The following is a 26,785-nucleotide window of genomic DNA, read 5'->3' as shown; positions in this document are numbered from 1 at the left end:
CTTCCTTTGGATGCACCATTGTTATTCCACGCAATTAGTTGCTGATGGTGACGTAACTTTTTATTTTGTACAGTATTTGGTTTCACACCTTGAATGTGTTGGGAAACATTCAAAATTCCCCCGGAAATTAAAGTTCTTGTAGAATAATGGACAGTGTTCCACATGAATGGCAGGGCACTTCTCGTGGTAAAAAAGCCCCTTTGTCTGGGTATTCGGAGACCTACAATTTGATAACTTTTTTTTAAAGAAACAAATGAATTGGGATTAATGTTTTAAAAAATACACCTGAAGGAAAATTATTTCCCTTTGATGTCAACATTTTTTGGGCGAAGAGACATTTTCGTCAATTTCCAACCTCTAAGCCTGAAATAAACAATTAAAACCACATGGATTCTAAATCATGGTGTGAAGTGCCACTGAGGATCCAAAGGAATGGTTCTCCACACTGAGGAAAATGCTTAGGACAGGGGGTGTCGGGATGACATGTCAATCAGGGGAGGGGGGAGGAATGAAGCCCGGTGCAGGAAAAGCCCAATATTTCCTTGTAGGGCTCGTAAGAGCACATCTGCTCCTTGCCAAGAAAACAAGAACATTTCTTTAAGTTACTTAATTTTCTGGGCTTCGTCTAGTCCCGGAACTGTTTGCCACCAGGTTTTACTCGTGGATCCAGCACTGACAATTAATATTGCGTCGGGGTCCTAATTGCATCATAGGATGCTGATTTGAATATATTTATGAAGCTCCTGTTGAAATGGGTAGGAGCACATCGGGAACACAGCAGTAAGTATTCTACTGCTATTTTAACCACCTGCCTGCCCCGTTCCCATCTTGCAGGCAGGGTTAAAATCAGAGCTATAATCTGAGCCCCTTTCCTGGTGGCCTATGTTACACAACTCCCTCCATAAAAGCCAAAGCATGGAACAATGACGAGAGGGTTGATACAAGAGGGAAAACCGAGAAATGTCCAATAATAGCGACACACAATCAAGGTACAAAAGATTCCAAATGACCTTTGTTTCCATAGTACTATTCTTCGCATATGAGCCTCTGCCAACAAAATATCTGGCCCCTCAAAATGGCTAACTTTGTCGAATATCATGCCAACAGATTTGCTGGGTCAACGCATGTTTCTGCAAATACCATGTGGAAACATACAATGACTCAACCAACAGTTACACCACAGTAAAATTCAGAAACAATAATCTTCTATCTCTAAGGCAGTCCCTCGGAACCGAGGATGACTTGCTTCCACACTAAAAATGAGTTCTCAGGTGGCTGATGAGTCCAATGCGGGACCTACAGTCTCTGTCACAGGTGGGGCAGACGGTGGCTGAAGGGGTGGGTGGGTGGGGTGCTTGGGTTGACGTGCGCGCCTTCCGCTGTTTGCGCTTGGCTTCCGCTTGCTCCCGCTGAAGAAACTTGAGGTGTTCAGCGCCTTCCTGGATGCTTCTCCTCCACTTTGTGTGGTCTTGGGTCAGGGATTCGCAGGTGTCGGTGGGAATGTTGCACTTTTTCAAGGAGGCTTTGACTGTGTCCTTGAAGCATTTCCTCTGCCCACCTGGGGCTCTCTTGCCGTGTCGGAGCTCAGAGTAGAGCGCTTGTTTTGGGAGTCTCGTATCGGGCATGCGGACGATGTGACCCATCCATCGGAGCTGATCAAGCGTGGTCAAAGCTTCGATGCTGGGGATGGTGGCCTGAGCGAGTACATTAACATTGGTGTGCCTATCCTGCCAATGGATTTGAAGGATCTTGCGGAGGCAGCGTTAGTGGCACCTCTCCAGTGTTTTGAGGTGCCTGCTGTACATGGTCCATGTCTCTGAAGCACACAGGAGGGCGGGTATCACTACTGCTCTGTAGACCATGAGCTTAGTGCTGGATTTGATGTCCTGGTCTTCAAACACTCTCTTCCTCAGACAACGGAAGGCTGCACTGGCACACTGAAGGCAGTGTTGGACTTCGTCATCGGCATCTGCCCTTGTTGACAGTAGACTCCGAAGGTATGGAAAGTGGTTCACGTTGTCCAAGGCCTTGTCATAGATTTTGATAATCGGGGAGCAGTACTGTGTGGCGGGGGCAGGTTGGTAGAGGACTTTTGTCTTACGGATGTTTAGTGTAAGGCCCATGCTCTCGTACGCTTTGGTGAAGGTGTTGACGATGGTTTGGAACAATAATCCCCAGAAATTCGGGTCTCCATGGGTGAGTACGCATGGGGTACTCACCCGTAAGCCCAATGGAAGTGCCGGTTTCGTGCATGCACTGCGCATGCGCGGGAAACCGGCACTTCCGTTCCCCTGAAGGAAGGGGTTCAGAAGTCGAACACGTGCGCAGGAGAGGCAGCGCATGCGCATCGAACTTACGTTTTTTTTGCAGGTTTTCCCGGGAGGGTAAGTCTCCAGAAGTTAGACATGTAAAAAGCAGTCGCAAGGCCTGCTTTTTACAAGGTAAGTGGTGAATTAATTAAAATTAAAACATTTTTTCCAGAGGTTTATTATTTTTAAATACTTTAAAGAAAGGTAAGTTTATTTTTAGCTCCATTAGAAAATGTAATTAATTTTTTCAAAAATTTAAATTATTGTTTAAAATAGTTATTTCATGTAATTTATAGTTTAATTTAAAAATGTGATTTAAAAAAAAATTATTTGAAGATTTAGTGATGTTTTGGGGCTTATAGTATTTATAGTTTTGGGGCTTATAGTATTTATAGGTTTGACAGGTCTTCCTGTCAAACTTATGAATGAAGCATTCCCTGCTACCATTGGCTCTCCATGGCCCACGTGATCCCAGGGAACGCATCGAACTAACTGCGCCCCTGGGATACGCAAGCACTGCGCGCCGGCAGTTGGAGGAGGCCCAGGATCGGAATCCCACGCGGGCCCACAGCTCAACGGTCGGCGCGGTAGGTAAGTGCAGGTTGGGGGCTTGCACCCGCGGGAAGCCCCCGACCCGAATTTCTGGGCCATTATATCAGATTTGTGTCAATATCTTAACAGACATTTAATTAGATTGAACTTCGAAGATAATTTCTTAGAAGTTGTGATGAATACGAATATTCTGGGTCCTCAGATTTGCTATTTTATGAAGCCTGTTTTATATGGAGCTTCGTCTATAAGCAAAAACTGCAGGATTCTTCCCCCATTCAAATGAAATCATTTCAGGATCCTGAAAGCTCTGTGAAATCTGTAGTTCCTTTAATTAGAGACTGACTTGATCGATTATCAGTGGTCCACATATTAACACCTCCAGGGTCACATGTGGCCCATAGATTACAAGTTTGCCAACAAATGCTAGATCAATAAAATACTTACTGGTTCAGTGATGATATTTAGGATGTACAGGAGGTGTCATAGCACAAAATTACTTCATAAATGTTTGATCCAGATTAAAACAAATGACCTTAAATAAATTAAAATAAGAACACAGAAATAATATGGTGGTCTGCCACTGCATGAGAGATACTGGGAATAGTTCATTATCTAATTAAACTAACTTGCATATGCAAATCAGTTCCAATTATAACTTATTAAATGTTCTCATTAACATAATACATTTGGACTCCCAAGGTTTACACGTTTTGGATTATAAATAAAATGTGGAAAGGGCTAATGCCAGTACCTCTTCTATTGTCCTTTTGTACAATTTTTTTTATAGTCGTTCACAGGATGTGGGCGACATTGGCAAGGCAAGCATTTATTGCCCATCCCTAATTGCCCTTGAGAAAGTGAGCTGCCTTCTTGAACTGCTGCAGTCTGTCTTCTTTGTAGCAGTTTGTTACAACTGAGTGTCTTGCTAGGCCATTTCAGAGGGCAGTTAAGAGTCAACCACAGTGCTGTAGGTCTGGAGTCACACATAGGCCAGATCAGAAGGACAGCAGATTTCCTTCCACTAAAGGACATTAGTGAACCAGGTGGGTTTTTACAACAATCCAGTAGTTTCATGGTCACCATTACTGATACTAGCTTTTTATTCCAGATTTATTTAATTAACTGAATTTAAATTCCTCAGCTGCCATAGTGGGATTTGAACTCATGTCTCTGGATCGTTAGTCCAGGCCTACTGGATTACTAGTCCAGTAACATAACTACTATGCTACCATACCCATTCAATTCAGTTCATCTGCAACAGTTCATGGAAAAGAACTGCTCCATATTACTTGCTGCACAGTTTGCTAACCAGAGTTTTGAACTTGGTAAAGATGGTGGAGGTGTTTACACTGACATCTAAATATCCAGAATGCCAGCACTGCCGATCACAGCTCGCTACCTAAACAGATTATATGGTTTCCATGTTGGGATACACAGCAACAGTAGTATCACGCTAGTGCTGCTATTAGATGAGATGATAAAATTCAGCTCAGTCTTCAACACCTCAACTATCCCAAATATTAACAGGCAATGAAGTTTTATTGTTGACCAGATTAGAATCAATAAACTTAAGTTGGAAAGACCCTGTTGGCTTGACTAAGAGGTTACTGTGCCATTGGACACATTGTAAGGAATCTGAACTCTAGACTCCACTTGGATGTAAATGGTTCTGAACCTCAAATTAAAGAACATTTATTAAAATAATTATCAAAGACTCAAATTCTGGCCCAAATGTTTTTAAGTGCAATTTGACTTTTATGAACAATCACAACTGTGATATTTGGTGCTGAAATTAATGGAAATCATTCATACATGGAAAATTATTTATGTTAAAAGGAATCGATTCCATAATCCAGCCAGTCCAACTTTTGCCTCCCATCAAATTTGTTTCTAGTACAGAATGCCAACCAGAGGATTTGGGAATTTTGTAATGAGATCAGTCATTGTCCCTTCCTTTCCCAAAAACAACCTGTCGCCTTCCAATTTGCCTCCAGAGTTTTAACCTTAGCTAAGACAATATAAAACCATTTGCTGTAGGAGTGAATCTAACAGCATCTGCCATGAGTTAGACTTGCCCCTGCACATTTAGGTTTTTAAATTTTTTGCGTGGCAAGTTGCTGAGTACATGAACTGATAACGGCGCAGCAAGGGAAACAGGGCAAGCAACTGCATATCTCCTTAACCAATCAGATTGAAGGAGTGTGAAATTAACAGCGCAAGGAGCGAGAAGGAAGTGTAAATTAGGTACAGAAAGAGAAATGAAGAGGGGAAAGAAAGATGGGATTAGAGAGAGATAAAAGATAGAAAGAAAAAAGTTTTTAAAAATTTAATATTTTAATTTTTTTAAGTCTCCAACAATAATTAAAAACTGAAGGAATGAGATTCCACATTTGTAAAAGTAAAATTTCAGTGCCAGAGAGCTTGTTTGGCAGTAATTAAGGCTTATCACCAATGTTCCCTTTAAGCTGCACTCTGGAGGTCCCGTGCACTGGCTTTTAAAGGGAAAAACCACACATGCCTGGAATTTTGAATGAGATGCATTAAAAAAAATTAGAGGGAACATTGCTTATCATGGCATTATAAATTCATTTAGAATGGACAAGCCTTAACTTTTTCTGGTAAATTTAGTGGGTATCTAATGGGTAAGTATCGCAACTTCATGCTTTCCATGGCCTGGATTTTGCTGTGAGCGGCGAAGGAATGGCTCACCTCGCATACAGTTGCCCACAGACTTTTCGCGGGCTTGTCAGCAGAGATTTCTACTCTTCCAGCATCTGGTTTGTGATTTCAAATAAAGCTGTTGTACTATAACCTGGTGTTGTGTGACTTCTTACAAGCATCTGGTTGAATTTAGCGCCCTCTACAGGAGGCATGTGGCATCTGTGAGCAGGACAAACAGCAGGGAAGCTGTTCATCCAGAAGAATCCTCACAGATAGCAAAGCCAGAAGTAAAAAACAGGAAATATAAATTACATTTAAATCATTGTACAGGAAGAGAAATAAAGATTGGATCATACACATGGGATTAAGGGAAATTTGGATGATCAGCCATGATCGCATTGAATGGCAGAGCAGGCTCGAGGGGCCAAATGGCCTAATCCTGCTCCTATCTTCTATGTTTCTATGTTAAGACATAAAAGAGCAAAACACAAAACTACAGAAATTTGTTTTTTTTTTTAAAAAGACCTGCAACATTAATTTCCTTCTGAGGGAAGGAGACTCCACACTCAAAATTATTTTATCTGGGCCAGAGTGATTGTTCAGCAGTAATTACCACTTACTACGCTGTTAAAAACTTGGTTACTCCTGATTGAACAAGTTTTCATTTGTCTTTAGTGCAATAATAGTGGGTAAATAGCATGACAGTGATCTCTGTGCAGATTCCATTGGCGAAGACTGCAACAATGCAGCCTGTGGAGGAGCAGGATATCACTAACAGCAACATCCAGATTTTCATGTTTAATCATGTATGTGCAGGCGCCAGAAGTTGCTGTCAGTTTTACCCAGTAATACCGGCGAGCACCATCAGCCTAACCGTTATTAGAACAGCAAAATCCGGGCCTCTGTGTTTCAACGCAAGTCTCTGGCTGAGATAATGGTATAGCAAAGCTTCTGTAAGAGCAGGGCAACTAGGATAGCCAATTCCTGATTTCCACGTTTAACTGCGGATCTGCGGTCACCCGAAGTTGCTGTCTGATTTACTCTTGAATAACGGTGAGTGCTGATAGCCGCACCATTATTTCTACCACAAAATCCGGGCCAATATGTTTTTTTTTGCTTTAGATCACAAATTTATTCTGTCTCCATGAAGTGGTCGTATTTGATTTTGATGCTGCTCCTATGTGCCAACAGGCCTCGTTTGTTTGACACAATCCTAGGTTCAGGGACAACAACTAATTAAAGATTTGCTCATAGACAGCCTCAGCTAATGAGCCTGTTGCCTGGATGTTTTCTGGATTGAAGCCCTTCCTCAGCAATGTGTCTGTATACATTAAGAGTGCCAGCCAGTCTTGACAGTCATCAGGGCTGCTAATCATATTAGGGCCACTCCCGCTTAATCCGTCTTTGAAGCATCGTGCTGAAGTGACTGATCAATCACTATGTTGAATTGTAAGTCCAAGTAAATATTTAAAATTGAATTAATGTAACTTAATGAAGTAATCTGAGAGTTGCATACTGAATTAAAATAGTTGGGATAGCCTTTCTGACAGAAGCCTCCTCCCGCCTCAAACATCAGTGATTAAATGTTGGCAGGCATGAGTATCCTGTCAAGGATTCTTCCCATTTTATTCTAATACAATGCTTACACTGTAGTACATGTAGAATTATCTATAGGAATGAAGGTCATTTGCCAAAATCTGAATCCACGTTCTCAGCACATCCCGAAGGCTTTCGATAAGGTCCCGCATAAGAGATTAGCGTATAAAGTTAAGGCACATGGGATTGGGGGCAAGGTATTGACTTGGATAGAGAACTGGTTGGCAGACAGAAAGCAAGGAGTTGGAATAAACGGCTCTTTTTCCGAGTGGCAGGCAGTGACTAGTGGGGTACCGCAGGGATCGGTCCTTGGACCCCAGCTGTTCACAATATATATTAATGATCTAGACAAGGGAACTAGATGTAATATCTCCAAGTTTGCAGACGACACAAAGCTGGGTGGGCGTGTGTGCTGTGAGGAGGATGCCGAGAAACTCCAGTATGATTTGGACAGGTTGGGTGATTGGGCAGAAGCATGGCAGGTGCAATATAATGTGGATAAATGCGAGGTTATCCACTTTGGTGTCAAAAACAGGAAGGCAGATTATTATCTTAACGGCAACAGATTGGGAGAAGGGGAAGTGCAACGAGCCCTGGGCGTCCTTGTGCACCAGCCACTGAAGGTAAGCATGCAGGTGCAGCAGGCGGTTAAGAAGGCAAATGGAATGTTGTCCTTCATAGCGAGAGGGTTTGAGTACGGGAACAAGGATGCCTTGCTGCAGTTGTACGGGGCCTTGGTGAGACCACATCTTGAGTATTGTGTGCAGTTTTGGTCGCCTTATCTGCGGAAGGATGTTCTTGCCATGGAAGGAGTGCAGCGAAGATTCCCCAGGCTGATACCTGGGATGGCAGGAATGACGTATGAGGAGAGATTGGGTCGATTGGGCTTGTACTCGCTGGAGTTTAGAAGAATGAGAGGGGATCTCATTGAAACTTATAAAATTCTGACAGGACTAGACAGACTAGATGCAGGAAGGATGTTCCCGATGGTTGGGGAGTCCAGACCCAGGGGTCACAGTCTAAGGATAAGGGGTAAGCCATTTAGGACAGAGATGAGGAGGAATTTCTTCACCTAGAGAGTGGTGAACCTGTGGAATTCTCTACCAAAGAAGGCAGTAGAGGCCAATTTACTAAATATATTCAAGAAGGAGTTGGATATATTTCTTAAGGCTAAAGGGATCAAGGGATATGGAGAGAAAGCAGGGAGAGTGTGTGGTAAACCACTTTTATCGTTCACTTTCGTTACACTATAGTTATCACTGTTGTATTGTTATCACTGTTCTCACTGTTGTATCACTATACGAGGTCGCCTCTTGTCGCGCTGTTATACCTGGGCTGACCACCTCCAACTCCGCCCATGGCTCCACCTACCTGCCCAGGTATAAAGGTAGTCGACTGGCTGGTATTCCTCCTTGTTGGACCCGATCACCCACGAGGGTGGGCTCTGTTATTTAGTCAATAAAAACCTTTAGTTACGTTCCTAACTCGTCGCTTTTTATTGGACGAATTGATAGGTATATCAATTTTATTGACTAAATTTTAAAGATGTCTACTACTGGCCAGCCAGAAGCCCTCCCAGAAGCACAGCCACAGCAGCTTTCAGACACCGGGCTACACCAGCCACACCAGCCGGCTTGGCTGCAAGCCCTCAAACCACCGTACCTGGATCTAAACCCACAGGCAGCAAACTCAGCCCTCGACTTCAAACACTGGCTGGGCTGCTTCGAATCCTACCTGGAAGAATCCGGCGTCCCTCAGAGATCCAAACTAAGAGTTCTGAACGCCCAAGCGAGCCCGAGAGTATACGCACTCATCCAGGACACGACTACATACGAGGCCGCTATCAACCTACTGAAACAGCAGTACCGGAGCCCGGTAAATTACATGTACACCAGGCACCTCCTAAGATCCCGCCCGCAACAGCCAGGAGAGTCTGTAGCTGAATTTTTACGGGCGCTAAGAGCACTCGGCAGGAACTGTGACTTTAAAGCGGTGACGGCTGTTGAAAATACGGAAGATAATATCCGCGATGCCTTTGTGAAAGGCCTACAGTCCGACTACTCACGGCAAAGACTGCTTGAAGCTAAAGACCTCGACCTGGACAAAGCTGAAGCCCTCGCTCTCTCCCTAGAGGTGGCCCATCAGGACCAGGAGGCGTTTTCCAGGTACTGCTCGCGACCCTGGGACTCGGGCCCGACCCCTACCGCAATACCCTTCGCAGCGCCGCCCCCGGGACCTACCTCAGCGTCGGCGTCCCGGACCCGACCGGGACCGCCACCCTCGGTACCGGCTCCGACATCGGGCACCCGCGATCGGGCCGCCGGCTGCTTCTTTTGCGGCCAGGAGAAGCACCCGAGGTCGCGCTGCCCAGCCAGGAACTCTACCTGCTCAACCTGCAGGAAGAAAGGCCACTTCTCTAAGGCCTGCAGGAGCGGATCTTCAGAGGCCAGCAGTGCCTCATGCGAACTGTGGGGGCGGCCATCTTCTTTCAAGGCAACTGAGGCCAGCATCCCCACACGTGAGTCATGGGGGCGGCCATCTTTGATCAAGGCAACCGACCCCAATAGTGCCTCATGTGAGTTATGGAAGCAGCCATCTTCTCCGCCATTTTGTCCTACCTCGTGGGAGACGCCATTTTACCCACCACGCCCGACTGCCACCGGGCCTCCGGACCCGACGACCGCCTCGCCCGCAGACGACAACGACTCGCTTACCTACACACTAGCCTCCGTCACTCTGGATCAAGCCCGCCCACACCACCTGTCCAAGTCGATGATGGACATCAAAGTAAACGGCCACGCCACGACCTGCCTGTTCGACAGCGGAAGCACGGAGAGCTTCATCCACCCAGACACGGTGCGCCACTGCTCCCTCCCTGTCCTGCCAACGCGCAACCGAATCTCGATGGCATCGAGGTCCCACGCCACGGACATTAGCGGCTACTGTGTTGTGACCTTGTCGGTTAAGGGTACGGAGTATAAAAATTTTAAACTCCTCATCCTCCCCCAGCTCTGCGCTGCCATCCTACTAGGGCTGGACTTCCAATCCCACCTCCAAAGTGTAACCCTAGCATACGGTGGACCCCTCCCCCCACTCACAGTCGACAACCAGCGAATGTTAAACCGCCCACTGCGTAACACCTGCAGCCTATCCACCCTCAAGGTGCCGCCACCTTCCCTGTTCGCTAACCTCACCCCCGACTGCAAACCCGTCGCTACCAAGAGCAGGCGGTACAGCGCTGGGGACAGAGCCTTCATTAGCTCTGAGGTGCGGCGCCTCCTGAAAGAGGGCATTATCGAGGGGAGCAACAGCCCCTGGCGTGCCCAGGTCGTGGTCGTTAAGACCGGCGATAAAAATCGCTTGGTCATCGACTACAGCCAGACCATAAACAGATACACCCAGCTGGACGCATACCCCCTTCCCCGCATATCTGACATGGTCAATCAGATTGCACAATACCGCGTATTCTCGACCATCGACCTTAAGTCGGCCTACCACCAACTCCCTATCCACCCCGAGGACCGCCAGTACACCGCCTTCGAGGCGAATGGGCACCTATACCACTTCCTTAGGGTCCCCTTCGGTGTCACCAACGGGGTCTCGGTCTTCCAAAGGGAGATGGACCAGATGGTTGACCAGAACGGACTGCAGGCCACATTCCCTTATCTAGATAACGTCACCATCTGCGGCCGCGACCGGCAGGACCATGACGTGAATCTGGAGAAATTCCTCCGTATGGCCCAATGGCTGAACCTCACCTACAATAAGGAGAAATGTGTGTTTAACACCTCGCGCCTTGCCATCCTTGGCTGTGTAGTAGAGAACGGACTCATCGGCCCCGACCCCGAAAGAATGCGCCCCCTCATGGAGCTACCCCTCCCCCACTGCCCTAAGGCACTTAAGAGAACCCTGGGGCTCTTCGCCGACTATGCCCAATGGGTGCCCAATTATGCGGACAAAGCCAGACCCCTCATGAAGTCCACATCCTTCCCCCTCACGGAGGAAGCGTGCGCGGCCTTCTCCCTCATCAAGGGAGACATAGCCAAGGCCACAATGCACGCAGTGGATGAGTCCATCCCCTTCCAAGTGGAGAGCGATGCATCCGACTTCGCCCTAGCCACTACCCTTAACCAGGAGGGGAGGCCGGTGGCCTTCTTCTCAAGGACCCTACAGGGCCCCGAGATCCGACACTCGTCGGTCGAGAAGGAAGCCCAGGCAATTGTGGAGGCGGTACGGCGCTGGAGGCATTACCTGGCAGGCAAACGATTTACCCTCCTCACCGACCAACGTTCGGTTGCTTTCATGTTTAATAACAAGCTGAGGGGCAAAATCAAGAATGACAAGATCTTGAGGTGGAGAATCGAGCTATCCACCTACGATTATGATATCTTGTACCGGCCAGGTAAGCTGAACGAACCCCCTGATGCTCTTTCACGAATTACATGCGCCAGCGCGCATATTGATAGACTTCAGACCCTCCACAACGACCTCTGCCACCCCGGGGTCACCAGACTTTACCATTTCATTAAGGCCCGCAACCTGACCTACTCCATCGAGGAGGTCAGGACCATGACCAGGAACTGCCAGACCTGCGCCGAGTGCAAACCGCACTTCTATAGGCCGGACAGAGCAAGCCTGATCAAGGCCACCCGCCCCTTCGAGCGCCTGAGCATCGACTTTAAGGGGCCTCTACCGTCATCTGACCGCAATGTGTACTTCCTCAACATCGTTGATGAGTACTCCCGTTTCCCTTTTGCCTTCCCCTGCCCAGACATGACCAGTACCACGGTCATCAAGTGCCTGAACGACCTCTTCGCCTTGTTCGGGTTCCCGAACTATATACATAGTGACCGGGGCTCCTCCTTCATGAGCGAGGAACTCCGTCAGTTCCTACTAGCGAGAGGTATTGCAGCAAGTAGGACCACCAGCTACAACCCCCGAGGGAACGGCCAGGTGGAAAGAGAGAACGCGACGGTATGGAAGGCCGTCCTCTTAGCCTTAAAGTCTAAGGGCCTCCCAACCTCCCGCTGGCAGGAAGTCCTCCCGACAGCGCTGCACTCCATCCGGTCACTACTTTGCACTGCCGTTAACACCACCCCCCATGAACGAATGTTTGTTTTCCCCAGGAAGTCGACTACGGGAACCACTCTACCAACCTGGCTGACCTCTCCGGGGCCCGTCTTGCTGCGAAAGCACGTGAGGGCCCATAAAACAGACCCCCTGGTCGAGAGGGTGAACCTCCTGCACGCCAACCCCCAGTACGCCTACGTGGCTTACCCAGACGGGCGGGAGGACACTGTCTCCTTACGAGACCTCGCACCCTCGGGCACTCCGGAGACACCACCTTTACCCCCCCCCCACCACCCCCCCAATCCCAGCCCAGGTAGACGGCATGCCGGAACCCCACGAGCCTTCGCCGACCACGCAGACACCAGCATTAACACCGGATAATGCAGCACCGCCGCTGCGACGATCGGAGAGGCTTACGAGGCCTCCGGACAGACTGACATACCAGAACTGGTAGTACACTTCACCCCGCCGGACTCAAATCTAAACAAGGGGTGAATGTGGTAAACCACTTTTATCGTTCACTATCGTTACACTATAGTTATCACTGTTGTATTGTTCTCACTGTTCTCACTGTTGTATCACTATACGAGGTCGCCTCTTGTCGCGCTGTTATACCTGGGCTGACCACCTCCGACTCCGCCCATGGCTCCACCTACCTGCCCAGGTATAAAGGTAGTCGACTGGCTGGTATTCCTCCTTGTTGGACCCGATCACCCACGAGGGTGGGCTCTGTTATTTAGTCAATAAAAACCTTTAGTTACGTTCCTAACTCGTCGCTTTTTATTGGACGAATTGATAGGTATATCACAGTGTACTGAATTTGGATGATCAGCCATGATCTCATTGAATGGCGGAGCAGGCTCGAGGGGGCGAATGGCCTACTCCTGCTCCTATCTTCTATGTTTCTATGTAGAAGTGATTTCCAAATACCCATATCACCTTTCTCTCCTCCACACTTCACAAACTCCAGGAAATACAAAATTGTTGCCCAGATCATTGCATGCATCAAGTCCCACAGTCCCACCAACCCCACTGGCTGATTCTCTCAGTGTATCAACATCAAGGTCTTTATTTTAGTTTAAGTGTCACAACACAATTACAGATGAGGCTCATCTTAATTCATCCATCTAGCAGCACAGAATCCCCCACTGCAGCATCCATTTGTTTCTTAAATGATTCCAGGGTTTTTGATCCCACTAGTCTCAGCGGAAGGTCATTCCATATAGAATCCTAGAATAGTACAGCACATAAGGTGGCCATTCGGCCCATCGAGTCTGCGCGGCTCTCTCGAAGAGCAATCCATTTAGTCCCACTCTCCCGCTCTTTCCCCATATCCCTGCAATGTTTTCTCCTTCAAATATTTATCCAATTCCCATTTGAAGGCTACTATTGAATCTGTATCCGCCACCCTCAGGCAGTGCATTCCAAATCCTAACCACTCGTTGCATGAAAAGGTTTTTCCTCGTGTCGCCTCTGGTTCTTTTGCCAATCACCTGAAATGTGTGCCCCATGGTTATCGACCCTTCAGCCATTGGAAACAATTTCTCTTTATTTACTCTATCTAAACTTTTCATGATTTTAAACACCTCTATCAAATCTCCTTTTAGCCTTCTCTGCTCTAAGGAGAACAACCCCAGCTTCTCCAGTCTATCCACATAACTGTAATCCCTCATCCCTGGAACTATATTCTAATAAATCTCTTCTGTACCATTGTCAAAGCCTTCACACCCTTCCAGAATTGGACACAATACTTCAGTTGGGGCTGAACTTGTGTTTTATATAGCTTTAGCATAACTTCCTGGCTTTTGTACTCTCTGCCTCTATTTATAAAACACAGGATTCCATATGCTTTGTTAACCTGTCATGCCACCTTCAAAGATTTGTGCACACACGGTCCCAAGTCTCTCTCTGCTTGCACACCCTTTAATCTTACTTTGTACACCACCCTCCAGTCCAAAAAACAGCCATTCACCACAACTCTTTTTTCTATCCCTTAGCCAATTTTCTATCCATGCTGCAACTGTTCCTTTTATCCCAGGGGCTTCAATTTTGCAAACCAGCCTAATATGTGGTACTTTATCAAACACCTTTTGGAAGTCCACATACACAACATCAACTGCACTGCCCTCATCAAAAAACTTAATCAATTTAGTCAAACATGATTTGCCCTTAACAAATCTGTGCTGGCTCTCCTTTATTAGTTCATGCTTGTCCAGGTGGCAGTTAATTTTCTCTCGGATTATTGTTTCTAAAAGCTTCCCCACCACCGACGTTAAACTGGCTGGCCTGTAATTGCCAGGTTTAACCTTCTCCCCTTTTTTGACCAAAGGTGTAACATTTGCAATTCTCCAGTCCTTTGGCACCATCCCTGTATCTAAGGAGGATTGGAAGTTTGTAGCCAGTACCTCCACAATTTCTATCCTTACTTCCCTCAGCAACCTAGAATGCATCCCATCCAGACCGGGTGACTTATCCACTTTAAGCACTGCCAGCCTTTCTAGTACCTCCTCTTTATCTATTGTTATCTCATCCAGTATCCTGGCAACCTCCTCATTTACCGTAGCTTTGGCATAGTCCTCTTTCTGGTAAACACCTGTGCAAAGTACTCACTTAGTACTTCAGCTATGCCTTCTGCCTCCACCAATAGCTGGAGAAGATCACTCAGATAATGTGCCCAGTTCTGGTTGCCAGGACACAAGGACACTGGAGGCAGTGCAGTGGAGAGCCACAAGGATGATCCATAATGTTAGAGGTCTGAGTTATGAGGAATCTGTGTTAAGGATTTCCTGATAGCAGTCCTAAATTGGCCTTCTAACAGTTTCAACCTGTGTCCCCTTGTCGTACTGTGAAGTAATATTCTGTCTTTGGGCTTTTCCATATCCATAACTATCTTTTATGCCTCTATACATTGGCTTCCAGACACCCCCTTTCCACTCTTTCCTCATAACACAGACCTCTAATCCTATGGGTCATCCTCGTGGCTCTTCTCCACACTGCCTCCAGTATTTAAATGTCTTCCTTGTGTCCTGGCAATGAAAACTGGACACATTATTTGAGTGATCTTCTCCAGCCATATGTCCCAGTCTGTTCCCTATGACTCTGGATTATTTCTTACTCCCTGACGTACCATTGGAGCTCATCTTTTAGCTACTAATCTTTGTTCTTTGGAACTATCTCCTTAATCCAATTTGCCTTGCTGCCTCTTTCTCTTCCTTCAAAAGTCTCATAGTAGCCTGTCCAAATGTGACTTTGGTTCCCCACCCCCCACACCACCAATTTGAAATGCTGGGAGACATTGCCCTACTTGAAAGATGGTGTATAAATGCACAACATTGTTGCTGCCAATAGCAGGCTGGTTAGGATTTCTTAAATATGTCTCTGTGAAAAATAAATTCAGAAGCAGCAGAGCCTTGTATCCCATTCCACGTACACAATCAGGGAAAGGGAAAAGGGGGAAATGACGATTAAATTGCACCACAGTCCAAATGCATAAGGCAATTCATAAAGCCAGGGTTTTTACATATAACCTTTTACCTTTGTAATTCTAGAACTGCATATCAAGATAACAAACAGTGTGGGATTTAATTTAAAAAATGTAAAAAAAACAAAAATGAAATAGAGGTGGATTTTCCATCCTACTGATTTACACAAATAGTTTTCACTCTATTAAAGTCTTTGGCCTTTTCAGCTGAAGACCGAGGAACATGCAATGATAAAATGTGTGAATGTGTGATAATCAGTCCATATGGAGTTTATTTAGTGTCTATGTTCTAAAAATGAATTGGTAATAAAGAATAGTTTGTTGCAATAAAATCTGTCACTTGTCATTATTTACTTAAATGGCATTTTTTTCACCCGATTCATAGCAAGGCTGCAATGTATTTTGTGGAAATCCAAGTCTCAGAAGAGTACAGGGTACAGGTGGCTCTAAACTCGGGGAGACTCAGTGGCACAACGTCTAATCTTTCACTGGTATGAATAAAATAACTTTATTCATACAAGGGAACGGTAGTGTAGCGCTTATGTTACTGTACTAGTAAGCCAGAAGCCTGGACTAATAATCCAGAGAACCTAAATTCAAATCCTACTGTGGCAATTTGAGAATTTGAATTCAGTCCAAAAAAAACCAATCTGGAAATCAAAAGCTGGTATCAGTAAAAATGCCCATGAAACTATCAGATTGTCATAAAAACCCAACTGGTTCATTGATGAAGGAAACCTGCCATCCTTACCCAGTCTGGCCTATATGCAACTCCAGTCCCACACCAACGTGACCGACTCTGACTGAGCTGCCCTCTGAAGCGACAAGCCACTCAACCGCTTCTACCATCCTTTAGAATCCTAAAAATAGCAATCAATCATATTCACCTCTCAACCTTCTATATTCCCAGTGAGGACATGCCAATTTACATAATCGTTCTTCATCATCCAATCCATCCGTCGCCTCAATCATACTGGTTGCTCTCTTCCTTTCAATAGCTGCAATATTCTTTTAGTACTGTGGTGACCAGAACTGTACACAGTGGTCCAAGTGCGGTTGCACCAACGATTTACAGAGTGGCAGGATTACCTCACTATTTCGGCTCAATATTGATCTTTTAATACATCCCAACATTTGATTTGTTTTGCTCACGGCCACCGAGTATTGTTACGATAGCTTCAATTTATTGTCAATTATGTGCATTTTCCATGCACATTATTTTCTTTCCATTTAAGTAATAGTCCCTTCCTGAATGTTTTTGTCTCCATGTGCAGAACATGGCATTTCTCTACATTGAATTTCATCTACCATCTGTCTACTCAGTTCTCAAGTGTAGTCAAATCCTCCTTCAGCTTATTCTGTTCGTCTTTGGAGTCCACCACCTTCACCATCAATGATTTAGACTTCAATGTAGGGAGCATGATTAAGGAGTTTGCAGATGATACAAAAAGTGGCCGTGTGGTTGATAGTGAGGAAGAAAGCTGTAGACTGCAGGGAGATATCAAATGGACTGGTCAGGTGGGCAGAAAAGTGACAAATGAATTCAATCCGGAGAAGTGTGAGGTAATGCTTTTGGGGAGGGCTAACAAGGCAAGGGAATACACAATAAATGGTAGGATACTGAGAAGTGTAGAGAAACAGAGGGACCTTGGAGTGCATGTCCAGAGATCCCTGAAAATAGCAGGACATGTAAATAAGGTGGTTAAGAAGGCATGCTTTATTTGCTTTTTAGGGTCTCTTTTCTCTTGAAAAAAGCTGAGGGATGACCTAATAGAGGTCTTTAAAATTATGAAAAATTTTGATAGAGTGGATAGAGAGAGAATGTTTCCACTTGTGGGGAAGAGCATAACTATGGGTCATCAATATAAGATAGTCACCCAAGAAATCCAATAGGGAATTCAGAAGAAACCTCTTTACCCAAAGAGTGGTGAGAATGTGGAACTCGCTACCACAGGAAGTGATTGATGCAAATAGTATAGATGCATTTAAGGGGAGGCTAGACAAGCATATGAGGGAAAAGGGAATAGAGGGTCATGCTGATAGATTTAGATGAGAAAAGATGGGAGGAGGCTCAAGTGGAGCATAAACGTCGACATGGACTGTTTGGGCCGAATGGCCTGTTTCTGTGCCGTATATCCTATGTAATCCTATGTAGCTGAGGCATAGAATATAAGAGCAGGGAGATTATGCTAATTAGGCCACAGCTAGAGTACTGCGTACAGTTCTGATCATCACATAATAGGTAAGATGTGATTGCGCTAGAGGGTGATGGGGGTCTGCAACTCACTGCCTGAAAGGGTGGTAGAGGCAGAAACCCTCAATGCCTTTAAAAAGTATTTGGATATGTACTTGAAGTACCGTAATCTAAAAGACTATGGACCAAGAGCTGGAAAGTGGGATTAGGCTGGGTAGCTCTTTTTCAATCGGCACAGACATGACGGGCCGAATGGCCTCCTTCTGTGCCGTTAATTTCTATAATACTATGATTATCTTTGTACCATCTGCAAAGTTAACCACTTTGCTTATGACTCTTATCTCCAGTTCATTTATAAAGATATTTAACAAAAGAGGTCCCAAAATAGCCCCCTGTGGGACTCCACTGGTACCATTCTCCCAGGCTGATGTCAATTCCTGTACAACTGTTCTCTGGGTTCTAACGGTCAACCAATTATGTATCCATTCTAAAATATTTCCACTGATTCCCGCTTCTTTACTTTCAGTATCAGCCTTTATAGAAGAACTGTGTAGGATTCGCAAAAATCCAGGAGAATACAGTCTACATTGTAAAACCCCTGAAATGGCCACATTTTATGAACACAAGATGGAGTTGGCAGATCACATGACTCAGTTCAGAAGGACATACGACTGCAGTATCTTAAAGAAACCTGAATCACCACCGATTAGAAGATTCCAGAACTGGCTGCAATTGATATGGTAAAATCGTTACTACTGTAACGAAGTCAAAACAAAAGTATATACACCTCAAGGTGTGTTAATTGCTAGCAAAATGCAAACCCATCTCTGAAATCGCAGAGCACAGACAAAACCTATTATCTGTACCAAACTCAGAGGGACACAGGACAGATTCCATTAGTTTCATTTACAAGACATTAAAATAAAGTACCCGCTTTTGTCAAAGCAGCCTGCCCATTACTTTAACAAAAGAAAACCCCTGATTTGGTGCCAAGATAAGGGCAAGAAAACAGTATAACTGTTGGGGGAAAAGAGACATTAAAAAAAAACAGTTTCACACAGACACGGGGTCAAAGGCAGAGCGAGTGGAGAGGTTCGATTACGGTTCGAGGAGCACGGAGGGCCTACAAGTTCGAGCAGGAGAGCAGGTTCAGGAGCCGGTCCCATAAGGAAGATTGGAGATCCCGGACGACACAGGAGCACCAAGGTCAAGGACAGTTTTGAAAACCCTGGTGAGCATAGAGGCCCAACTCCACCTAGCTGATCTAGTTGAGGTATACTGTAGAGACGGGAGGGTTTTTAATATTAAGGGCTTTGTAATTCGGGAGTGTTATTCATCCTTCGTTGTGCCGTGCGCTTTCTCCACCCCCGTTTTATTATATCGCTGATCTAGAATTGATGTATTATGATAGTCAAAGTAACTCTTGTGTGTTAAATTTTAGTTCCCATTGAGAGGCGTGTTCATGATTTTTGTCTGCATTGTTTCTTCATTCTCTATGTTTTATTCTCCTTAAAAATAAAGATACCTTTGATTTAAAACTTACCTTGCCTCACCTGACCCATTTGTCTTCTGAGTCACAAGTTGGGCCAACACATCAAGGTGGTCTGGCAATAAGCCCAGTGTCTAGAACAGGTGAGGGGGGAGTGCTTCGGAACCGCTCACGAGCAGTGTGAAATCAAAAACCGATCTCGCACACCACAAGCTCATTAAAACGACCCCTTACAGAATGGCGACCCAGATGGGACACTGGCTACAGAACCCTTGTGTGGTGGACAAAGACTCGGGTGAGACAGATGTTATGGAGGACAGGTTATCCTCCTACGTGTGTGGCAAAGTTAATGTAGCAAAAAAATGGGTATATGACCTGTTAGGAGCCGAGCGTCCCCTAAAGGCAGCCGCCCAGTGGACGGCTAGTAAAGAGCACCGCAAGGGCATTGAAAAAGCGGTGTGGCTTATGTGTTATAAAAAGTAGGTTCTGGTATTGGACCATGCGGTGGCCAGTAAGGAAACCAAAATTAAACATTTGTCCCGGGAGCTGCAGGAAAAGGTTGCAACGGAAGGGAAGGTGCTGGTGGCTCTGGAGGCCATAAGCCAAGAGAGGGCAGCGATGGTCCGGGACCATCAGGGGAAGGTAGAAAGGCTGGAGGGCAAGATAGCTGAGCTGGAGGGGAGTGCTCGGTTCAGGGTAGAACACATAGAGTATCAGGCAAGAGAATCCAGGGAGAAAGAGAGGAGATTAAAAACAGAGATTAGCCGCCTTACAGGGGAACTGAAGGCACAGGAGGAAAAGGTAGGCGAAGTAAAAGCAGCCGATAAGCTGGCCTGCGCTCAAGGGTTTGAGGAGGCAGACCACGGCCCCTGTAGGCAGGAAATAGAAAGCCTGAATCTGGCATTGGCCAGGGCAAAGGGGATGATATGCCTCATTAGCCCAAAGGTCGGCCAGGCTGAGTTCAATGGTAACCCAAGCAGGGAAGTCCCGCAGGCAGCCCCCAGAACAAAACGGGTTAGGGAACCCGAGATTTCACAGCCACCACCCCTAGCCCCTAGTTTTCCAGAGGTCTGGGATCAGGAGGGGGTGGAGGATGAAGAATCCAAGGTAGACCAGGGTAGCCCAAGAGAGAATCAGGGACCGGGACCGGTGTACCCCGTGACACAATGGAGGTACGGACCACCCGGTGACGACGGGGAACCTGGGGACCTCCAGAACCAATTCCTGGTGCCACACAGTGCGCAACAATTGCGCTCCATGGTGAGCTACATCCCCAAGCTCACCATGAAGGGGGACCCTTCTCTTCACTTTAGGGAGATAGAGCAGGCGGCCTGTGTTAACGACTGCGACGAGTCAGAGAAGGCCAAGATGATGTTGTTCTCCCTGGGTAGCGATCTCCTCCAGACGCTACCCGATGGGTGTAAGAGGGGTCAGGAAAATTACGGCAGGCTGAAGGACGAGATCCTGGAGGCCATGGGGATGAACGAGGGGAGTCCGTTCACCCGGGTGGAGAAAACAGTCCAGCTCCCCGGGGAATTCCCGCAGACGTTCGTGGACAGGCTGTGGCCAGTCTACCAGGGTGCGTGCCCGGGAATGCCGGCGCGAGCGAACCTGGACAGGGACCAGTTAGTCCACTGGCTCAGGTGCCTGATGAATAACTCCCTGCCCCGCGTTCGAACGCAGGCAATGGCCTGGTTCGACCCCCGAAACCCTCTGACCACGGAGGCGACGGTGATCCGCCAACTCACCGTCACCTTTAGAAACGGGAGGGACAGTGAGACACCCCAACAAAACAGGAAGGTTTGTGAGGTCAGGCCTGGTGACCAGCCCCGTAAAGAGTGGCGCCAGGAAGGGAGCCGTCCCAACCAAAGCCGACAAATGTGCTACGGCTGCGGGAAGGAGGGGCATTGGCGCAGGGATTGTAAGAATCCCTGGAAGGACACAAGGGAAAAGGTCCCCACAGCCCCAGCCCAAGCCCCGGCCGCACCCCCGACCTCTGCCCCAGAGAGAGAGACAGAGCCAACTGTCCCTCCAGAGCTGCTGGACGTGCTGCTGGCTTCAGTGAGGTCATTGGTCCTCACTAAGGGAAAGATAGCAGCCACCACCGGTCCAGCAGTTCCCCCAGCCCCTTCCTAAAGTGGCCCGCAATGACTGGAGCCGGAGCAGCCCGTCTATCTATGTGCGCTCCAGTACGACGGATGGAAGAGACCGCTCGTGCAGATGGAGGTAGAGAAGGAAACGGGGACTTATCTGTTGGATACGGGAGCTTCATGCACCGTGATCCATACGGAGAATCCCACCACCTCACCTCTGTCTAACGGGGTTCCATACGTCCTATCGTGGTTCACAGGGGCGGAGCAGGCGGGTGCGTTCTCCAGGCCGCTCTCGATCCGCCTGGGCACACTCCAGACAAAGTGGACATGTGTCCTGGCGAGATGGGATGCGGAGGGCGGGAAGGGGATCCTAGGGCCGACTTCATCGTGGGCCATGGGATCCTCGTGGACCTCAGGAACCATTGCCTTTGGGGGGCCAACACCGGAAAGGAAAGTGGAGTGGTAGTAATCCCGGGAAAGGATGGGAAGGGAACCCTGTGTACCATGAAGCCAAAAGGGAGTTACGACCTCGGTGAAATGATGGAGGGTATCCCAGAAGTATTTAGAGCCGAGGTGCAGGCTCAGTTAGGTGCGTTCGCCACGCACAAACACGACTGTGGGAGGGTTGCTGGCTTTGAGGTTAGGGTAGATGGGGATCCCATGGCCCAGCCCCAAAAGCAGTACAACTTCCCAAAGGAAGCAGAGGCTGATATGGAGGTGGCCATATCAGCGCTGGTACAGCAGGGGGTGCTGAGGCCTATAGCCACCCATGTGAACTCTCCGCTTTGGCCGGTTAAGAAACCGGACAATTCCTGGAGAGCCATGGTGGACTATCGGGTGTTGAACAGCAACATCCCCGCATGTGCCCCCACAGTGGCAGCAGTGGCCGGCCTCATTGGGAGTATCCCCGCATCCGCGACCACGTTCACGGTGCTGGATATTTCCAATGGGTTCTGGTCGATCCCTGTGCGGAGGGAGGACCAGTATAAATTTGCCTTTACTTTCAGAGGGCAACAGTATACCTGGAATTGCTTGCCACAAGGCTTCCACAATAGTCCCAGCATTTTCCACCAATGCACGGCAGACAGCCTGAAGGAGTTCAGTCAGCCCCTTCAGTTAGTACAGTACGTGGACGACCTGCTCCTGTTTACCAACACGGTCGGGGAGCACGGCCCACTGCTGGCTGAACTGTTGGAACTACTGACCAGAAGGGGGTTCAAAGTCAACCCAAAGAAAGCGCAGATCGGTCAAAAGGAAGTCAAGTTCCTGGGGCTGACCATCCGCGCCAGAGAAAGGGCCATCGATAGGGCTAGGAGGGAGGCGGTACAGGAGTTACCGGTCCCCGTCACCATAAAGGGTGTGAGGTCGTTTCTAGGGCTAACCGGGTACTGCCGAGACTTCATGGAGGACTATGCGGCCATGGCAACCCCACTACTCCGACTCCTGCACAAGGGAGTGGAGTGGCCATGGGATGAAGGATGCCAGGCCACGTTCGAGCTCCTAAAAAGGAAACTGCAGACCGCACCGACCCTGGGAGCGATAGATGGGGGAAGGGAGTTCTTCCTGGAGGTGGCGGCCAGCGGGGACAGTCTGAGTGCCGTGTTGCTCCAGGAGCGACATGGCAAGCTGAGACCCGTGGTTTACTCCTCCAGGGTGCTCACCGACGTGGAGAGGAGCTACTCGGTCTGTGAGCGGCACCTCTTGGCCACACACTGGGCTGTGAAAAGATCTGCCATCTTCACAGGCACCTCCCCCATCACCCTCCTCACACACCACATGCCCACCAAGATGCTTTTGGATGAGAGGATTAAGGATGGGACAGTAAGCAGTGCCCGCATTGCGCACTGGACCCTACTCCTCTCACAAATGGATCTGCAGGTACGAGGCCTGTGCGAGCCCAGATTAGCCGCCAACCTGGCTTACCCTGGGACAGCCCATCAATGTTCCGTTGAAGGGGTATGGGAGGTTGACGTTGGTCTCCGGGCTGGGATACATCCCACCAGCCGTGAGATTTGCGTGGATGGTTCCAGCACAGTATCCGCTGGAAAGCGGCTCACGGGGTTCGGAGTGTATGACCCAACGGCTGACATTGCATTGGCGATTAAACTCCCCAGTACCATGAGCGCCCAGCAGGCAGAACTGTCTGCTGTGACGTATGTGGTTACCCATCCCGAAGTTTTCCCTACCCCGTACACGATTTGCTCAGACAGCATGTTTGCATGCAATTCGTGTACCAAATACCTGGCCATCTGGTCCCGTCGCGGATTCACTTCCGCGGATGGGAGACCTTTGGTGGTAAAGCCCCTGCTGGAGAAGATCCTGGCAGCCGTGGGGGAGAAGGGTGAGGTCTTCATCCACAAGGTGAAGGCTCACTCCTCCACAGAACCCCGCGGTCAGGGGAACCAGCGAGCTGATGCACTGGCGAGAGAGGGTGCCCAGACTGGCATTTTCTGGGACCCCTACGGGTCCGGACCAGTGGCAGCTGTAAAAGGCAGGGATGGGATCCAGAAGAGTGTAGGGGTAGCGCTAGCCCCGGACCTCAAATCGGTCCAATCTCAGGACCCTGCCCTGAGAGGGGTATTTAACGCGGTTAGCGAGGGGAAGAAAATGGAAGGCCCGTATGGTGCAGCATCCCTGTCCATAAGAGAGGGAATGCTGTTTAAAGAAGAGCAGTGGGTGGTGCCTCAGCAGCACCGGAGGGAATTCCTTCAACTGGCCCATGAGGGACCAGGAGCAGGGCACCCCGGGCCTGAGGTCACCTGGCAGCGGGTGGAACAAGCAGGATGGTGGCCAGGACTCCGGGAGGACGTCCGGGAGTTTTGCGCAAACTGTCTTGTGTGCGCGGCAAATAACCCCGATCCTCACAGGAGGAAGGTGCCGATGGGACACGTTAGGAGGGTAGAGGGACCATGGCAGTCAATCCAAATTGACTATATCGGACCCTTACCCGCCACCCAGGGAGGCTATAAGTACTGCCTCGTTCTGGTGGACGTGTTCTCTAAATGGGTTGAAGCCTTCCCCTGCCGAACAGCCACAGCGTTAGGGACTGCGAGAATCTTGGTGCGGGAGGTGTTCTCGAGATGGGGACTGCCCCAGTTCGTGGAATGCGATCAGGGGAGCCAGTTTACCGGCCAAGTAATGCAGAACACCCTGATGCTGCTGGGCATTCAGGGGAAATGGCATGTAGCCTACAATCCACAGTCATCGGGGATTGTGGAGCGGATGAACCGCACCTTAAAAGAAAAAATGAGGAAAGAGATAATGGGTTCGCCCCAAAGGTGGGCAGAAGTCCTGCCTCTTGTCCTCATGGGGATCCGCTCCAGCCAGTCGAAGAGTATGGGGTACTCTCCGCATGAGCTCATGACCGGGAGGGTCATGAGAACCCCCACCCATGTCCTGGCCCCAGTCCTAACGGAGGGGCAGCTAAGGGAGGTGAATCGGGACAAATTCGCCCGCACGCTCCTTGAACGCCTCCAAAGGATCTATGAGGGGGCCGCAGGTAACATGGGGAGGCAGCACCAGGGAAATAGGATGCTGCTCGAGCCCAGTAAAACCCATCGCTGGGAGGTAGGGGATCTAGTGATGGTAAGGAACTTCGCCCGTGTGGGGAGTTTTGAGCCACTTTACATGGGTTCCTACAGCATCGTAGATCAGGCCAGCCCCATGGTGTATGCTGTGAAACTGCCCCGGCGCACAAAATGGTTTCACATCAATCAATGTAAGCTGTTTAAGCCGGAGGCAGGGAAGCAGGCAGCGGGGGCTGAAAAAGGCAGCAAAGAATTAAAAACTGCAGGGGAGCTGCAGCCGCAGGTCACACAGGCTGGACGAGCAGCCTGCGTGAGGGGAGGAGTTGTCCCGTCCACACGGGAGACTCCCCCATTGTTCTGGGACCCAGAAGGGGAGGAGCCGGAGGTCCTAGGTCCTGTCCCTGGTCACCCAGAAGGGGAGGAGCCGGAGGTCCTAGGTCCTGTCCCTGGTCACAAGGAAGCCGAGTCAGAGGACGAAGGTCCCGCCCCCGACTGCGGTGAAGGGGAGGAGCCGGAGGTCTTAGGTCTTGCCCGAGTGCAGCATTAGAGAGGTGGTGTCTGGGGGCGGAGACTCTCAACCTGGAGTCCCAGGTAGCGGGGAGGTGCTTGCCGCTGACCCAGAGCCTAGGGAGGCGGAGCCTGCGGGAGGAAGCCCACAGCCGGCAGTCGTGGGGAAGCCACGGACTGCAGCCAGGGCCAAAACTCCAGCCAAGGGTCCGACCTACGAGGAAACCTCATATGTGGTGACCCTTAGACGGTCAAATAGAAAACCACAACCGAAGAAGGTTTGGTCGCCGGTTTTCACAAGAGGGACCCCCCGGAAGAAAGCTGTGAGAAGTTTAAACGGTCCACAGCCAGCAGCCACGGGCTGCCAGGGACCAGCAGCTGAGACCGATGTGGGAACGCAGCAGGGGGAGGCCTGCGATGGTCCCCGCAGATTATAAGCTGGCCGCCCGGAGACGGGCGGCAGATGTACATATTTATATAGTTTTGGGTAATAAGGTTTAGTTTATTGTAATTTTAGAAAATAAGTAATGTGGTCTTCTGGAAGTATGGTAGCACTTTGACGCGGTAGAATGTGGCAAGTTTGAAGTGAGCTAGGGTCGCGGGACCCACTCACCCCGCACCCAAGCCGAGGAGCCCGGCTCGAAACCTTTTTTTATCTCTCCGCCAGATCATAACAAGATGATGCCAGTCGGAGGCATCATCCTCGCGGCCCTGGTGGGCCTCAACGTCGCCTGGAGAGGAGAAACGGAGGATCACCGTATCTTTGGATGCTCCGGGGAAACTGCGCCTCTGGCCCACGACGGGCAGGGCCTGCGCGAAGCAGAGGAAGTCGCTGGGTACACCCACGAGGGCAACTGGCCCGGATGGCTGGGCTCGAACGCCATGAAATATTCAAGCGAAACTGGCTTCACATACGGGGAGGTCTCTTTGTCGTGTCCTCGGATCAAGATCCAGGCCACGCGGATCAGTGTGACTATGGGGAAATGTATTTGCCTAACCTGCAGGGGGTACGTCCCCCTGGATAGGTGGTGGTGGCTCAGGAAACTGAGCAGGGACATGGGGAACCCCAGAGGAAAGTGGGAAAGGTTAGGGAACAACACTCACCGGACTATCACAGGGACCCAGGGAGGGTTGACAGTGTGCTGGGATAAATGGTGGGAACCCGATCAGGGGATTTATGTGTGTATGTGGGGTTCAGAGAAAGTCTGCACCACAGGTGTTTCCATCATTTTCCACAGCCAGTGGCAAGATAACGGGAGGGGGATAGACTGGGAATCGCACTTGGACGCATGCGCGGTCCCCTACT

General features: G+C 48.8%; 1 protein-coding gene across 5 annotated transcripts in view; it reads right to left on the bottom strand.

Annotated features, from left to right (window-relative positions):
• LOC147110976 (contactin-4-like) overlaps nucleotides 1–26,785 on the bottom strand; it is a 2,035,446-nt gene that overhangs the window by 1,922,145 nt on the left and 86,516 nt on the right. The window lies entirely within an intron of this gene.

This window comes from Somniosus microcephalus, chromosome 11, assembly GCF_052327205.1.
Source record: "Somniosus microcephalus isolate GS21.2 chromosome 11, FLI_Smic_1.0, whole genome shotgun sequence".
NCBI lineage: Eukaryota > Metazoa > Chordata > Chondrichthyes > Squaliformes > Somniosidae > Somniosus > Somniosus microcephalus.
The sequence above is the reverse complement of the archived record's forward strand: the minus strand, read 5'-3'. Positions and strand labels throughout refer to the sequence as shown.